The sequence below is a fragment of the Papio anubis genome, chromosome 3, assembly GCF_008728515.1.
Source record: "Papio anubis isolate 15944 chromosome 3, Panubis1.0, whole genome shotgun sequence".
Classification (NCBI taxonomy): domain Eukaryota; kingdom Metazoa; phylum Chordata; class Mammalia; order Primates; family Cercopithecidae; genus Papio; species Papio anubis.
The window spans coordinates 125,825,170-125,844,418 of NC_044978.1; the positions used below are offsets into that span (position 1 = coordinate 125,825,170).

At 40.9% G+C, this 19,249-nt stretch overlaps 1 protein-coding gene across 2 annotated transcripts in view; it reads right to left on the minus strand.

The window, feature by feature from the left end:
• Nucleotides 1–19,249, minus strand: part of RASGEF1B (RasGEF domain family member 1B) — a 614,418-nt gene that overhangs the window by 473,564 nt on the left and 121,605 nt on the right. The window lies entirely within an intron of this gene.

The window sequence follows — 19,249 nt, forward strand, 5'->3', positions numbered from 1 at the left end:
GGAAGCAAGCTATCACACAAATTTTATAAAGACTGTACTTTGATAGTTTGGAATTTTCCAAGAGTTCATAGCTGTATTCGCATCCTTTTGTTGCCGTTAAGAAATTACCACAAAGGTAGGGGCTTCAAACAGTACAAATTTATTGTCTTATACTTTTAGAGATCAGAAGTCTAAAGTGACCCATTGGGCTGTGGTCCTTCAGGAAGTTTTAAGGATAACCCCTTCTCTTGCCTTTTCTAGCTTCTAGTGGCTGCCGGCATTCACTGGCTCATGGCCCTGGATCACTCTAGCCTCTGTTTCTGTTGCTGTATTTCCTTCTCTGACTCTTAACACTCTTGCCTCTCTCTTACGAGGACCCTTGTGATTACATTTGGCCCACGAGACAATGCAGTATAACCTCCCTATCTGAAGATCCTTAACTTAATCATATCTGAAAAGTACCTTTTGCCATGTAAGGCAATGTATTCACAGGTTCCAATGTTTGGGACATGGACATTTTTGGAGAAACCATTATTCTGTGTACCACAGTCACCCTTTTGGGCAACCACATCATGGAATATAGCGGTACTCATATATTAACCACTCATATTGCTCTGAGTAGCTAATAATAAAACACCTTATCAGACTGCATTATTCACAGTCCCAGCTAAAAAAAGGTAAGAATCCCTGACAGTCTTTTATTTTTCTGGTAGACTCCTGCCCAATAATTGATATTTACTTATTTAATTTCCTCTTATTTTTTCTTGTACTGTTAAGAGAATTTTAAAAATTATTCATAAAGGATATGAACAGACATTTCTGAAAAGAAGACATGCATACAGCCAACAGACACATGAAACAATGCTCGTCATCACTGGCCATCAGAGAAATGCAAATCAAAACCACAATGAGATACCATCTCACACCAGTTAGAATGGCGATCATTAAAAAGTCAGGAAACAACAGGTGCTGGAGAGGATGTGGAGAAACAGGAACACTTTTACACTGTTGGTGGGATTGTAAACTAGTTCAACCATTATGGAAAACAGTATGGTGATTCCTCAAGGATCTAGAACTAGAAGTACCATATAACCCAGCCATCCCATTACTGGGTATATACCCAAAGGATTATAAATCATGCTGCTATAAAGACACATGCACACGTATGTTCACTGCGGCACTATTCACAATAGCAAAGACTTGGAATCAACCCAAATGTCCATCAGTGACAGACTGGATTAAGAAAATGTGGCACAGGGCGGAGCAAGATGGCCGAATAGGAACAGCTCCAGTCTCCAACTCCCAGCGCCAGCGACACAGAAGACCGGTGATTTCTGCATTTTCAACTGAGGTACTGGGTTCATCTCACTGGGGAGTGCCGGACGATCGGTGCTGGTCAGCTGCTGCAGCCCGACCAGCGAGAGCTGAAGCAGGGCGAGGCATCGCCTCACCTGGGAAGCGCAAGGGGGAAGGGAATCCCTTTTCCTAGCCAGGGGAACTGAGACACACAACACCTGGAAAATCGGGTAACTCCCACCCCAATATTGCGCTTTAAGCAAACAGGCACACCAGGAGATCATATCCCACACCTGGCCGGGAGGGTCCCACGCCCACGGAGCCTCCCTCATTGCTAGCACAGCAGTCTGTGATCTACCGGCAAGGCAGCAGCGAGGCTGGGGGACGGGCGCCCGCCATTGCTGAGGCTTCAGTAGGTAAACAAAGCTGCTGGGAAGCTCCAACTGGGTGGAGCTCACAGCAGCTCAAGGAAACCTGCCTGTCTCTGTAGACTCCACCTCTGGGGACAGGGCACAGCTACACAACAACAACAACAACAACAACAAAGCAGCAGAAAACTCTGCAGACGCAAACGACTCTGTCTGACAGCTTTGAAGAGAGCAGTGGAGCTCCCAACACGGAGGCTGAGATCTGAGAACGGACAGACTGCCTGCTCAAGTGGGTCCCTGACCCCTGAGTAGCCTAACTGGGAGACATCCCCCACTAGGGGCAGTCTGACACCCCACACCTCACAGGGTGGAGTACACCCCTGAGAGGAAGCTTCCAAAGCAAGAATCAGACAGGTACACTCGCTGTTCAGAAATATTCTATCTTCTGCAGCCTCTGCTGCTGATACCCAGGCAAACAGGGTCTGGAGTGGACCTCAAGCAATCTCCAACAGACCTACAGCTGAGGGTCCTGACTGTTAGAAGGAAAACTATCAAACAGGAAGGACACCTACACCAAAACCCCATCAGTACATCACCATCATCAAAGACCAGAGGCAGATAAAACCACAAAGATGGGGAAAAAGCAGGGCAGAAAAGCTGGAAATTCAAAAAACAAGAGCGCATCTCCCCCGGCAAAGGAGCGCAGCTCATCGCCAGCAACGGATCAAAGCTGGACGGAGAATGACTTTGACGAGATGAGAGAAGAAGGCTTCAGTCCATCAAATTTCTCAGAGCTAAAGGAGGAATTACGTACCCAGCGCAAAGAAACTAAAAATCTTGAAAAAAAAGTGGAAGAATTGACGGCTAGACTAATTAATGCAGAGAAGGTCATAAACGAAATGAAAGAGATGAAAACCATGACACGAGAAATACGTGACAAATGCACAAGCTTCAGTAACCGACTCGATCAACTGGAAGAAAGAGTATCAGCGATTGAGGATCAAATGAATGAAATGAAGCGAGAAGAGAAACCAAAAGAAAAAAGAAGAAAAAGAAATGAACAAAGCCTGCAAGAAGTATGGGATTATGTAAAAAGACCAAATCTACGTCTGATTGGGGTGCCTGAAAGTGAGGGGGAAAATGGAACCAAGTTGGAAAACACTCTTCAGGATATCATCCAGGAGAACTTCCCCAACCTAGTAGGGCAGGCCAACATTCAAATCCAGGAAATACAGAGAACGCCACAAAGATACTCCTCGAGAAGAGCAACTCCAAGACACATAATTGCCAGATTCACCAAAGTTGAAATGAAGGAAAAAATCTTAAGGGCAGCCAGAGAGAAAGGTCGGGTTACCCACAAAGGGAAGCCCATCAGACTCACAGCAGATCTCTCGGCAGAAACTCTCCAAGCCAGAAGAGAGTGGGGGCCAATATTCAACATTCTTAAAGAAAAGAATTTTAAACCCAGAATTTCATATCCAGCCAAACTAAGTTTCATAAGTGAAGGAGAAATAAAATCCTTTACAGATAAGCAAATGCTTAGAGATTTTGTCACCACTAGGCCTGCCTTACAAGAGACCCTGAAGGAAGCACTCAACATGGAAAGGAACAACCGGTACCAGCCATTGCAAAAACATGCCAAAATGTAAAGACCATCGAGGCTAGGAAGAAACTGCATCAACTAACGAGCAAAATAACCAGTTAATATCATAATGGCAGGATCAAGTTCACACATAACAATCTTAACCTTAAATGTAAATGGACTAAATGCTCCAATTAAGAGACACAGACTGGCAAACTGGATAAAGAGTCAAGACCCATCAGTCTGCTGTATTCAGGAGACCCATCTCACACGCAGAGACATACATAGGCTCAAAATAAAGGGATGGAGGAAGATTTACCAAGCAAATGGAGAACAAAAAAAAGCAGGGGTTGCAATCCTAGTCTCTGATAAAATAGACTGTAAACCATCAAAGATCAAAAGAGACAAAGAAGGCCATTACATAATGGTCAAGGGATCAATTCAACAGGAAGAGCTAACTATCCTAAATATATATGCACCCAATACAGGAGCACCCAGAGTCATAAAGCAAGTCCTTAGAGACTTACAAAGAGACTTAGACCCCCATACAATAATAATGGGAGACTTCAACACTCCACTGTCAACATTAGACAGATCAACGAGACAGAAAGTTAACAAGGATATCCAGGAATTGAACTCATCTCTGCAGCAAGCAGACCTAATAGACATCTATAGAACTCTCCACCCCAAATCAACAGAATATACATTCTTCTCAGCACCACATCGTACTTACTCCAAAATTGACCATATAATTGGAAGTAAAGCACTCCTCAGCAAATGTACAAGAACAGAAATTATAACAAACTGTCTCTCAGACCACAGTGCAATCAAACTAGAACTCAGGACTAAGAAACTCAATCAAAACCGCTCAACTACATGGAAACTGAACAACCTGCTCCTGAATGACTACTGGGTACATCACGAAATGAAGGCAGAAATAAAGATGTTCTTTGAAACCAATGAGAACAAAGATACAACATACCAGAATCTCTGGGACACATTTAAAGCAGTGTGCAGAGGGAAATTTATAGCACTAAATGCCCACAAGAGAAAGCAGGAAAGATCAAAAATTGACACTCTAACATCGCAATTAAAAGAACTAGAGAAGCAAGAGCAAACACATTCGAAAGCTAGCAGAAGGCAAGAAATAACTAAGATCAGAGCAGAACTGAAGGAGATAGAGACACAAAAAACCCTCCAAAAAATCAATGAATCCAGGAGTTGGTTTTTTGAAAAGATCAACAAAATTGACAGACCACTAGCAAGACTAATAAAGAAGAAAGGAGAGAAGAATCAAATCGACGCAATTAAAAATGATAAAGGGGATATCACCACCGACCCCACAGAAATACAAACTACCATCAGAGAATACTATAAACACCTCTACGCAAATAAACTGGAAAACCTAGAAGAAATGGATAATTTCCTGGACACTTACACTCTTCCAAGACTAAACCAGGAAGAAGTTGAATCCCTGAATAGACCAATAGTAGGCTCTGAAATTGAGGCAATAATTAATAGCCTACCAACCAAAAAAAGTCCAGGACCAGATGGATTCACAGCTGAATTCTACCAGAGGTATAAGGAGGAGTTGGTACCATTCCTTCTGAAACTATTCCAATCAACAGAAAAAGAGGGAATCCTCCCTAACTCATTTTATGAGGCCAACATCATCCTGATACCAAAGCCTGGCAGAGACACAACAAAAAAAGAGAATTTTAGACCAATATCCCTGATGAACATCGATGCAAAAATCCTCAATAAAATACTGGCAAACCGGATTCAACAACACATCAAAAAGCTTATCCACCATGATCAAGTGGGCTTCATCCCTGGGATGCAAGGCTGGTTCAACATTCGCAAATCAATAAACATAATCCAGCATATAAACAGAACCAAAGACAAGAACCACATGGTTATCTCAATAGATGCAGAAAAGGCTTTTGACAAAATTCAACAGCCCTTCATGCTAAAAACGCTCAATAAATTCGGTATTGATGGAACGTACCTCAAAATAATAAGAGCTATTTATGACAAACCCACAGCCAATATCATACTGAATGGGCAAAAACTGGAAAAATTCCCTTTGAACACTGGCACAAGACAGGGATGCCCTCTCTCACCACTCCTATTCAACATAGTGTTGGAAGTTCTGGCTAGGGCAATTAGGCAAGAGAAAGAAATCAGGGGTATTCAGTTAGGAAAAGAAGAAGTCAAATTGTCCCTGTTTGCAGATGACATGATTGTATATTTAGAAAACCCCATTGTCTCAGCCCAAAATCTCCTTAAGCTGATAAGCAACTTCAGCAAAGTCTCAGGATACAAAATTAATGTGCAAAAATCACAAGCATTCTTATACACCAGTAACAGACAAACAGAGAGCCAAATCATGAATGAACTTCCATTCACAATTGCTTCAAAGAGAATCAAATACCTAGGAATCCAACTTACAAGGGATGTAAAGGACCTCTTCAAGGAGAACTACAAACCACTGCTCAGTGAAATAAAAGAGGACACAAACAAATGGAAGAACATACCATGCTCATGGATAGGAAGAATCAATATCGTGAAAATGGCCATACTGCCCAAGGTCATTTATAGATTCAATGCCATCCCCATCAAGCTACCAATGAGTTTCTTCACAGAATTGGAAAAAACTGCTTTAAAGTTCATATGGAACCAAAAAAGAGCCCACATCTCCAAGACAATCCTAAGTCAAAAGAACAAAGCTGGAGGCATCACGCTACCTGACTTCAAACTATACTACAAGGCTACAGTAACCAAAACAGCATGGTACTGGTACCAAAACAGAGATATAGACCAATGGAACAGAACAGAGTCCTCAGAAATAATACCACACATCTACAGCCATCTGATCTTTGACAAACCTGAGAAAAACAAGAAATGGGGAAAGGATTCCCTATTTAATAAATGGTGCTGGGAAAATTGGCTAGCCATCAGTAGAAAGCTGAAACTGGATCCTTTCCTTACTCCTTATACGAAAATTAATTCAAGATGGATTAGAGACTTAAATGTTAGACCTAATACCATAAAAATCCTAGAGGAAAACCTAGGTAGTACCATTCAGGACATAGGCATGGGCAAAGACTTCATGTCTAAAACACCAAAAGCAACGGCAGCAAAAGCTAAAATTGACAAATGGGATCTAATTAAACTAAAGAGCTTCTGCACAGCAAAAGAAACTACCATCAGAGTGAACAGGCAACCTACAGAATGGGAGAAAATTTTTGCAATCTACTCATCTGACAAAGGGCTAATATCCAGAACCTACAAAGAACTCCAACAAATTTACAAGAAAAAAACAAACAACCCCATCAAAAAGTGGGCAAAGGATATGAACAGACATTTCTCAAAAGAGGACATTCATACAGCCAACAGACATATGAAAAAATGCTCATCATCACTGGCCATCAGAGAAATGCAAATCAAAACCACAATGAGATACCATCTCACACCAGTTAGAATGGCGATCATTCAAAAGTCAGGAAACAACAGGTGCTGGAGAGGATGTGGAGAAATAGGAACACTTTTACACTGTTGGTGGGATTGTAAACTAGTTCAACCATTATGGAAAACAGTATGGCAATTCCTCAAGGATCTAGAGCTAGATGTACCATATGACCCAGCCATCCCATTACTGGGGATATACCCAAAGGATTATAAATTATGCTGCTATAAAGACACATGCACACGTATGTTTATTGCAGCACTATTCACAATAGCAAAGACTTGGAATCAACCCAAATGTCCATCAGTGACAGATTGGATTAAGAAAATGTGGCACATATACACCATGGAATACTATGCAGCCATAAAAAAGGATGAGTTTGCGTCCTTTGTAGGGACATGGATGCAGCTGGAAACCATCATTCTTAGCAAACTATCACAAGAACAGAAAACCAAACACCGCATGTTCTCACTCATAGGTGGGAACTGAACAACGAGATCACTTGGACTCAGGAAGGGGAACATCACACACCGGGGCCTATCATGGGGAGGGGGGAGGGGGGAGGGATTGCATTGGGAGTTATACCTGATGTAAATGACGAGTTGATGGGTGCAGCAGACTAACATGGCACAAGTATACATATGTAACAAACCTGCATGTTATGCACATGTACCCTACAACTTAAAGTATAATAATAATAAATAAATAAAAAAAAAAAAAAATAGAGAAAAAAAAAAAAAAAAAAAGAAAATGTGGCACATATACACCATGGAATACTATGCAGCCATAAAAAAGGATGAGTTTGTGTCCTTTGTAGGGACATGGATGCAGCTGGAAACCATCATTCTCAGCAAGCTATCGCAAGAACAGAAAACCAAACACCGCATGTTCTCACTCATAGGTGGGAACTGAACAATGAGATCACTTGGACTCGGGAAGGGGAAAATCACACACCAGGACCCATTATGGGGAGTGGGGAGGGATTGCATTGGGTGTTACACCTGATGTAAATGACGAGTTGATGGGTGCTGACGAGTTGATGGGTGCAGCACACCAACATGGCACAAGTATACATATGTAACAAACCTGCACATTATGCACATGTACCCTAGAACTTAAAGTGTAATAATAATAAATAAATAAATAAAATAAATTATTCGTAAATAGGTTATATTATCCATACAAGTAATAAAAGAGTCATCATTACAAAATGTTAAATATTTACTGCCAAATGGGTTGTTGAGTGTGACAGGACTGAGAATCACTGAGTTAGAGAGCTAAATATTATTTTTAGTGAGCTAAGTGGTGCTAGAAAATCTAGCAAATATATTTTAAATCTGGTTATGGCAGTAACAGTAAGTCTGAAATTGAAGGGAAGTGTTCTACAGGAAATATGCCTGTAAAGTAGACAGACATGCTTCCTCTGTACTGCAAATGTAACAGAACTTCCTTCTTAGCTCTGCATGCCGTCCCTCTCAGACACTGCCCCCTTCTTGGCCAGCCCTCTCCTCCTCACTCTCTGCTTCAGGCCCTGAAGGCATGGAGAAACTGACAGATAATGAAGTACTCACAGCTGCGGGAGCACCAGACAACTGGGCTCTTTACCATTTCATGAAGCATCATAAAGGAAAAACATGGGTCCGCTGATAAAGGCTGTTATATTAGTATAATGATGGCTAGCGAGGCAGGGGCCAGGGAAGAGGGGGAGGTCAGTGAAAAGACAGGAGGACAGGACACCTCAGATAGGGAAGAGAGAGTCCTGAAAGCAGGGATGGGGCCCACTGGGCTCTTCTGGGTTGCAGTAAACACCTTAGGCTATTTCTATTAATATATGGACTGTCAATTTAAAATAATATTTTTAAATTCAAAATGGATGATTAGGGAAGGACGAGAGAAGAAACACACAGCAAGGAAGCCAGAAAACAAGTTCGAGTGGCCACAGACATACTCCCAGAGCCTAGAAGGTCATTTCAATACAGCTCTAGGATGAGTTATGTGAATTCTCTTCAGCTGCAGGGTGCCCCCATGCCCTCCATTCTGGGCTCACACTTTATGGTGAAACAGTCCCTTCCCCATTGCTCTTGCCTCCACCAACCACAGGTTATCTGTTCATTGTTTTGGTCTTTAGACTCCGGTCTTTCTCTGTGTCTATGTATTTCCTGATTCTCTCTCGTTCCTTCTCTCCCGTATCCTTCTCCTCCCTCTCCTCCCTAACACTGCACTGAACAGAAGGCATGAAGTACAAGAAAACCAACAGGCCACATCTTCCCACTGAATTAATTCAGCTCCCCAGAGCCAGTTTATGTATGGCTGCACTGAGGTCATGAACCTCGTAGGGACCATCGGGATAGTGCAGTCATGTTGGCATCCAATGAGCATGACGATCTAACTGTGGGCTGAGTCAGCCAAGCAGTACTAGACTTTACAGTAAATGGACATGGGTAGGTTCTGGAGTCAAACTGCTTGGATCCTGGTTCTGTCAATTATTAACTGTTACCTTGGACAACTTACTCAATATCTTTCAACCTCAGTTTTTTTCAGCTGTAAAATGGGGAGGATGGGAAATAATAGAATTTATTAATAAATTATTTGTGGTGATAACTAAGATTGTTGGCACCCTCTTAAATTCTGTGCCTGCCTCACTCACCTTACCTTAGACCTGCACCTGGTCATGGTTCTGGAGGTTCTGAACCCATCAGTACAGGCAGTAGTCCCCCAGCATCCTACCATTTGCATTTTAAAGTTCAGATTTTCCTTGTTCCTTCTTCCTTTTGTGAATATATTAATATTTCTCCCTCCTATTTAATCCCCACATTGGTTGTTTCAGGATTGGGTATTGATGTTTGAGAATATATTTTGGCCTGAAAGATTCATGTTTGGAATAATATATGAACTTGGACCAATGTAATTATGTAGGAAGCCAGCATATTCATATGCTAACACCTATCCTTAATTTCATTTTAATAGAAAATGATTCTTAGCTTAAATAGGATATAGAACTGTCATTCTGTAAGTCTAGGGACTCATAGGAAATACAAGATTGTATGAAACGGAATTATCATTTATTAAAAAGTATTAATGTCATAATGCATTGCAAGAAAAGAAGTTTAAAACAAAGAATATTTGTTCAAATTAATTTTGTTGGAGCCTAACATGTTTCAAAGAAACTCTGAACTGTGATTAATGAATTTGCTAAACAGAATGTGTTTGCAAGACAGCCCAGGGTTGAGCTCCGCTAAAATGTAAGGACTTCAAACTGCTCAAGAAAATAGTAGCATAATATCCCACAGATTAGAAGTCAAAGACTTCAGCGCTACTAGGGGCCAGGAAGGCAGTAAAAGGCATGAGCTGAAGAGTATCAGGAATACAATAGGGAAAGGTGAGGACTGTGATTAACTGCAGGTTCCTTGCCCTGTTTAGAGTGGGCAGGGGCCTTCATCACGGTTGATCATTGGCATTTGGAAATCCACACTAACTTTCCAGATATTCCAATTTTTCAAAACAAGTCAGAAAGCCAAGTATCTATGTGAAAATACTCACATTTCAAAATATTGGCTCAGTATTTTTTAAAATCACTCAAATGGGCAAAATAAAACATAATTGTGAATTTTTTTTGAGGTAGGGTCTCAGTCTGTCACCTAGGCTAGAGTGCAGTGGCATGATCATAGCTTACTATAACCTCTAACTCTTGGGCTCAAGCAATCCTCCCACTTTGGCCTCTCAAGTAGCTAGGACTATACGTGGGCCACCATGGCTAACTAATTTTTTAAATTTTGTTGTAGAAATGGGGTCTTGCTGTGTTGCCCAGGCTAATCTCAAACTCCTGGCCTCAAGCAATCTTACCACCTTGAACACCTAAAGTGCTAGGATTACAAATGTGAGCCGTCGCACCTGGCCTGATTTTCTAATCTCTGCACAGAGAATGATATTTGTTATAAGAAGTGGGAGAAATGAGATGGATTTTCATTCTCTATTTCTTAAATCTTACCTTGAGCATTTCTGAAGAATTGAAGATTTTTATTTATGAAAACTTTTGTTTTAGTTAACCTAAAATAAAGGCTACATAGAGACACAAAACCAAAATGTTGACCTCATAACAGTCTGACCAGCTTTTCTGAGTTTTTCTGCCATGAGTTTTCCAGTTGGTAGTCCCTTCAAGAAGGGAAGAAATTACATCACATCTGGGTGACTTTACAGCTCCTTTCCAACATTTCCCAGCAAAACCTCACCTAGGCCCCACCTCTGAGAGTGATTGTCATTCTGAAACACCGGGTTTAACTCACAGGCTAGAAATGCACTCTAAAGGACGAGCTTGAATAAACCTACTGAAACTTAGGAAACCAAAGGGGAACTGGGAATGGACCAAGTTTAATATTTAACAAGATGAGCTGTACTCTGAGACACTATTATTTCTCCTTTGCTCCAGAAATACAAGGTGAATGCTTTGAGCAATCCAGCTTGGGCCTTACTTCCCACAAAATTTACAAGAACACACCTGCTCTTTGCTGAAGAGGGCTCCTAAAGTCACTGGCCTACACCATTCCTGAAGCCCAGTCTTCCGAGTTTGAGATGCTTGACTGTAACTTAAGCAAATCTGAACATACAGTCTATCTTTGGGATGTCTCAGGATATTTGAAAATTAAGGGAGAGAAGATGGGAATGAAGGAGACCCTTGACCAGAGCCAGTGGGATATGGGGGGAGTACAGACCTTGGTAAGACTTAGGTTGCTCTCCACCAAGGCAAGGGAAGAGAAAAAGGATAAGATAAAAAGTGAAATGACTTCAATTCCCATTTAACAAATGCCATCACATTAAAAAAAATCTATGGCACATTGGACCCCATAAATATATACAATTATTATCTGTCAATTAAAAACAAATTTTTTATACAATCCATGATATACTCTCAAAGCCTCAGACCCAGGTTCATATTCTCCAAACGCTATTCAATAGAACAGAAGTTCAAGAAGAGTAAAAGCACTGGACAGCCTGTCCCCTGGAGCTCATAGCGATAGAATTTGACCTACATTGCTAAAATGCCAAGTTTGTCCTTCTGGGTCTTTTTATGGATAAAATTCAGAGAAGAGATGACTATAAAAGTTAGTGTCAGTGTGTCTAACACGTAGCCTTTGATCACTTGAACAATACTTGTCCCGAACAATTCCCTCTATCTAGAAAAGTTAATTAGTACTTTTTAATTAACCAAAATATTAAAATGTTAATTCAGCATTTTTTCTGGAAAAGAAAAATAGAAATAATAGACTCTCCTAAAATCCCTATTGTTGTGAGTCTGTAGAGAGGATCTCTAACTTTTAAATTCACCTTGCTTGTTTTGTCACTTTTATTAGGCAGCATCTTCCAAAAAGCCACTGGCAACTTTCACAGGCCATAGAAAGATAACATTGGATTAAAGATAATACACGCTCTACTCTTGGGAGCCTGATTCCCTTTCCATCTCCTGTCAGGATCTTCAAGGGTAATTGTCACTACCAGAAAGCAGTGACTTTTATTTTCCCTCAAGGTAGATTCAGTGTTCAGACCCTCATAGTGATATAAAAGGCCCAGTAAGAACTGCATGGCAGGACTGGAATTTAATTCTTGGGTGCTATAAACTCATCCTCTGGTTTCTTCTTCTTGACTTGTCCAAGTCTAGTTGCTACATTAAAAACTTCCTGCATGGGCCAGGTGCAGTGGCTCACGCCTGTAATCCCAACACTTTAGGAGGCCGAGGTGGGTGGATCACGAGGTCAAGAGATCAAGACCATCCTGGCCAGCATTGGTGAAACTCTGTCTCTACTAAAAATAAAAATAAAAATAAATTTAGCTGGGCATGGTGGGGGGCACCTGTAGTCCCAGCTACTCAGGAAGCTGAGGCAGGACAATCACTGGACTCCAGGAGGCGGAGGGTGCAGTGAGCCGAGATCACACCACTGCACTCCAGCCTGGCAACAGAGCAAGACTCCGCCTCAAAAAATTTAAAAAAAAAAAAACCTTCCCTGCATTACTGTTATAGAGCATCTCACTCTTTCTGACATTCCTCCAAGGGGACGTAGATCATTCTTGGGGACTCTGGAGACCTAGTGCAGGAAACACATGGCCAAAACCAAGGAAGCACAAGTGAGGAAACACAAAAATTGGAGCAGATACTTGAGGGAAATGGAGCAAAGGCTCTGAGTCATTTTTGGGAAAAAAAGATAAATAAAAATTGATTCAGTAACTGTGTTCCTTCATTTTACCCAAATGAGTTGAAAACACATCCACACAAAAACCTGCACATAGATGTTTATAGCAGCTTTATTCATAACTGCCAAAACTTGAAAGACACCGAGATGTCCTTCAGCAGGTAAATGAATAAATAAACATGATACATCCAGAAAACAGAACATTATTCAGTGCTAAAAACAAATGAGCCATCAAACCATGAAACTACATGGAGGAAATTTAAATGCATATTACTAAACAAAAGATGCCAACCTGAAAAGGCTACACACCGCATTATTCCAACTATGTGATATTCTGGAACAGACCAAACAATGGAGAGAGCTGGGTGCGCTGGCTCAAACCTGTGATGTCAGCATTTTGGGAGGCCGAGGCAGGCGGATCATTTGAGGTCTGGAATTCGAGACCAGCCTGGCCATCGTGGTGAAACCCTGCCTCTATTAAAAATACACAAATTAGACAGGCATGGTGGCAGGCGCCTATAATGCCAGCTACTCAGGAGGCTGAGCAGGAGAATCGCTTGAACCCAGGAAGTGGAGGTTGCGGTGAGCCAGAATCATGCCGCTGCACTCCAGCCTGAGTGATAGAGCAAGACTCCATCTCAAAGGAAAAAAAAAAATGGAGACACTAGAAAGATCAGTGGTTGTCAGGAATCGGGGGGATTAGTAAGCAGAGCACAAGAGTATTTCAGGCAGTGAAACTATTCTGTTTGATACTACAATATTGGATACATACATGTCATTATACCTTTATCAAAACCCGTAGAATAGTCACCAAGAGCGAACCCAAATGTAAACTACTATGGACTCTGGGTGATAAAGAAGCATCAACATAACTACATTGATAATAACAAATGTACCACTCTGGTGCAGGATGCTGAAAGTGAAGGAGGTTTCGAATGAGGGCAAGGGAGGGGAGACTGAGTGGAGAGTTTAGAAGGGCAAAAGAACACTGCTAATGGAGCATCAGAATCGAATGAGAAAACAAGAATAACACAAGAAATGTTCAAGAGCCTTTTTTAGTCTTTAGCGAGAAAAATTAAAAGCTACTTCTCCAGAGGCCTGAGACTAACATTAGGCACCACCACTGTTCATGGCATAGTTTGCTCCCCTGTAAAGTGGGGGCACAGGGTGTTCTTATCAATATTTATGAAACTCTCAGACACTAGATGCAAAAGAGAATGAAGTTGGGAAAATTACAAATATTAACAAAATACAACTTCTGTTTGGAGGAGAGTTTGTGGTTGAGTGGGAATAAGGGACACTACACTCATAAGTGAGGAGGTTCATGGGGAATGGGGGTGGGAGGAAGATTAAGGACTGAATACAAAAGTGCCAGCCTCAGTGCTCCAAACTGGAGTACTGGCTGCCTACCAATGACATGCATTGTGACCCTAGGTCATCTAACCAATTAATGTTTCCTGCTGAATTAATCTTGAAGGTAAACAATGTAATTTTAAGAGCAAAGATGAGGTCTTTCTACCAACCAAAACATGTACCCTACTTGCTAACATGTACCCTTCTGCTACCTATTAAAATGCAAATGCCCTTAAGAGATATGAGACTTGAAGTCATATAAATCAAGTGTAACTTATTGTGAGTTTATTTATCTGATCTGAGAAGATTGTTTTGATAGGAAAAAGGATATAGTAAACTCAAATTCACTGAACACCATGGCATGGTGAAATGTTTGGCTGGGGGACTGAGGATATTTAAAACACTCTATTAACTACAGGCTTTAGTAAATCAATTTTCTTTCTGAAAAAAAAAATGGAATGAAAACACTGAAGTCATGGTCCATGAAAGAAAAAATTGATAAGCTGGACTTCATTAAAATTAAAATTTTCTCCTCTGTAAAAGACACTGTCAAAAGAATCCAAAGACAAGCCACAGACAGGAAAGAAAATATCTGCAAAAGAAATATTTGATAAAGAACTATTATCCAAAATATGCAAAGAACTCTCAAAGCTCCACAATGAGAAAGAAAACAACCAGATTAAAAAATTGTCCAAAGACTTTAGTTGACACCTCACCAAAAAAGATATACATATGGCAAATAATCATATGAAAAGATGCTCCATATCACGTTATCAGGCAAATGAAAATTAAAACAATTAGATACCACAATATGCCTATCAAAATGACCAAAATCTAGAACACTGATAACACCAAATGCTAGCAAGGATGTGGAATCATAAGAACTTTCATTGCTGATGAGAATGCAAAAGACAGTTTGGCAGTTTCTTATAAAACTAAACATACTCTTACCATAGAAGCCAGCAATCACACTCCTTGGTATTTACCAAAAAAGGGTTGAAAACATATGTCCATCCAATAGGAATGCTTATAGCAGCTTTGTTCATAATTGCCAAAACTTGCAAGCAACCAAGATGTCCTTCAGTGAACGAATGGATAAACTGTGGTACATCCGGACAATGAAATATTATTCAGTGCTGAAAGGTTCAGAGCTATCAAGCCATGAAAAGACATGGAAGAAACTTCAATGCATTATTACTAAGTGAAAGAAGGCAATCTGAGAAGGCTACATACTGTATCATTCTAACTATGTGACATTCTGGGAAAAGCAAACTATGAAGACTAAAAAGATCAGTGGTTGTCAGTCGTGGGGGGAGAAAGGGATGAAAGGCAGAGCACAGAGGATTTTGAGGACAATGAAACTATTCTATATAATCCTGTAATGATACACTTCATTCATTATGCACTTGTCAAAACCCATATAGTGTAATGTACCAAGTTATTTAGATTGGATGTTGTCCCCTTTAAATCCCATGTTGAATTGTAATCCCCAATGTTGGAGGTGGGGCCTGGTGGGAGGCTACTGAATCATGAGGCCAGATTTCTCATGAATGGTTAAGCCCCATCACATTCGTACTGTTCTCGTGATAGTGAGTTCTCACAAGAACTAGCTGTTGAAAAGTGTGTGACACCTTCCCCCTTGCTCTCTCTCTTGCTCCTGCTGTCACCATGTGACATGCCTGATCCACTTCGCCTTCTGCCAAGCTCCCTAAGACCTCCCCAGAAGTCAAGCAGAAGCCAGCACCATGCTTGTACAGCCTGCAAAACCATGAGCCAATTAAACCCTTTTTCTTTATAAATTATCCAGTCTCAGGTATTTCTTCATAGCAACACAAGAATGACCTAACACATCAAGAATGAATCTTAATGTAAGGTAAGGTCTTTGAGTGATAATGATGTGTCCATGCAGGCCCATCAGTTGTAATAAATGTATCACTCTGGTGGGAGATATTGACAATGCAGGAGGCTATGCATGGTAAGGGGCAGAGGGTATACAGGAAATCTGTGTACCTTCCACTCAATTTTGCTGTGAACCTAAAACTGCTCTTAAAAATGAAGTATAATCTGAAAAAAAAAATTTAATGAAAACAATACAGCCACTGAATGTTTGTAAAGCAACCAGAGCATTGACTGCATACTATTGTACTATTGTTATTACTCTTGAAAAGATACTTAGGGAGCAGTGAGTAGATTTTATGGAATGGAGACAAAAGTCTTCTATTTCTCTCAGCACAGCTCACTGAAGTTCTACATTGGGGAAACAATATTCATGTGCAAGTTTTGGTCCTGCATTCATTTACTTTCCTCTGATTCTCTTGAGCCACAGGGATCAAGGACAGGTTTTGGGTATTTCCGTGTCCTACAAAATATATCTCCATGAAACCTAACCTTTTTAATTTTTCCAGAATTTCCAGAAAAAAACTACAAGATCTTGACCACATGACTATGGCCTTGGAATTTGCTCATGAGGATCTTGGACATCAACACTAGAACTTGCTGGCCTCTAAGGCCAGCTTCCCCTTAATGTTCTGACTGAAGAACCACACAAAGCTCTTCCCTTAGTTCATTTAGGGCTACTCAGGCAGTTGGCACTTTTAAACAAAAGAAAGTAAACAGAGAGGGGGAATAAACCATTTTTAAGAAGGTTGACTTATATCAAAGAGGTTCCTGATCTTATCAGAGTTACCTACTACCAGGACTCTAAGGTCTTGGCTGTCCTAGACCCTGTCTCCCAAGCTATCAACCATGTTAGAGCAAAAAGGCCCATTAAGCATCATGGCATCCAGCCTGGACCCTTTAACTCTCACATCCCTGCATGCAAACTTCTTACCACCTACCACCAGGGACCCAAGAGCTTTCCAGTGTGCCTGGCCTCTCAGCCTTTCCCATTAATTCCCTGTGTCTAGTTTGACACTTGTCTCTTCCCCAGTTAATGAATGACTGTCCTTCAGGAGAGGCAGCTGCCCTCCCCTCATACCTCCCTACACCCATTAATCTCCTTTGGACATAGGTCAACTCGGTAGTAGGCCTAATAGATATTTTACCCACAAGATAGCATTACATCTAAGTAGCAAGACACACACACATAACACACCTGCCAAGATGAAAAAGAGCGAGGGAGAATGTGCAGCTGAGATGTTGCATCATACTCACTACTAAATTGTAAGAAACAGACTTGAAAGCCGGGTCCATCTATCAGTGTTTATATAACCTTTGATGGCCAGCACAGCATTCAGTATAATTAGCCACCAATAAATAATTGTTGCATTAAATAAGGATTGAATAAGTTTAATGATTTCTCCCACTGCTTAAAATCTGAAGTGAAAGACCAGTTCTGTGCTCTGACATAGGCCCTGATAAATTTTCAGTTTTTAAGGACATCCTCAATAAAGCCTCCGCTGATCAAGCTCCAGGATGAACTTTTCTCTGCTGTTTACTTTCCAACACAGAAAACTTTAAAATATGTAAAGTTGGAGAAATAAGACTCAATTAAATAAACAACTCACTGGCAATGGAACCACTCGATGGCAAACACAATATAGATACTTTTAAAACTACACATAAAGTCACCAAGGCAAAATGAACTTCTCATACTTAAAACAAGAAAAATATATTTAGCAAGAATTAGTATTTACTGAGAACCTACTATGTGCCAAGAAGTATGATCGGCACATATCTTATATTGTTTTGTTTAACCCTTACGACAGCCCTACACATTAAGAAGTATTATCTCCATTTTAAAAAGGACTCAGAAAAGTATTTCTGTCCATAGTCACTTGTTTAAGGGGTTAAGAGCATAAACTTTTGGATCCAGACTGACTAGGTTTAAATTCTGCCTCTGCCTCTTCCTAGCTGTGTGTGTCTGGACAAACATAGCTTAATATATTTGTACCTTGGTTTCTTCATCTGAAAAATGGAGCTAATGATTGTGCCAGTTACTAAATTATCGTCGCTCATCTCCAAGCCCACCTTTCTATAATCTGCTTTGTGATGCTTGGGGCTGGAACTCTGAGAACTACATTTCTGCTGAGTCAGCTGCTTCTTGTAACATCTGACAGTAGGGGCGCTAGCAAGAGGGGCAGAGCCGGAGGAGGAACATAGAACTTGCTCCTTCCTGTGTACTTCCTATGAAGTTCGCTTTGGCAATACCATCCTCTTTTCCCTGCTACAGAGTCACTGAGTCAGTTTGCAGTTTTTCCAGAATCAGCTTCATTATGTGCCCCTCAGGGACACTGGCACCTGCCCCCTCCTCAGAGGTCTGAATTTCAGCTCTCTGGGGCCCTTCCAAGTGTCTAGGAGGTGTTAGTAATCCCAGCTCTTTACTTTGCTCCCTCAGCCCTGGAGACGGCAGCTGCTCCCTGGAATTGCCTGCTACCTACCTGATACCTTACAGCTCTCTTTCAACCCTTCTTTTTACCCTTTTCATTACCTTGTTAAAACATGACAACCGATTAACCAGTTATATTCCCTTTTCCAATAATTGGTGTGGTATTCTCCTGACAAGCCCTGAGAAACAAGAACACCTACCTCATTAGGTCACTGAGACTATTAAATGAGTTCATCGTAAAATGCTAGTATTGTACCTGGAGCATAGGGCTTGCCATATCAATGTTAGCTCTTTTTATGTGGTAAGTATTGGAGCTGGGTGGGAACCTGGGTCTGTCCATCTTCCCGACCAACATAATGTTCCTTTAACAAAAACAGCGACTGTTGACACAGGCACGGGCTTAGTGCTTCCACATATGTTGCTTCTTTTAATCCTCTTCAGCACCTCTTAGATGCTCTGAATTTTTGCAGTGTTTTTTTCTCTGACAATTGGCATCAAGAAAGGTGTTCTGAGTTACTGTGTCCATTATTCTGAAAGGCTAGGCAAGTACTCCCATCAGTGTAAACTTCTACACTGGAAGAATACGTAAATATGAACCTCTCTAAAGTTAAACATGAACTTCTCTGAACTTGTCCTATGTATCGCCAGGAATTAACATAATTTAAGTGTGTATGCGTGTATTCATGTGCGTTT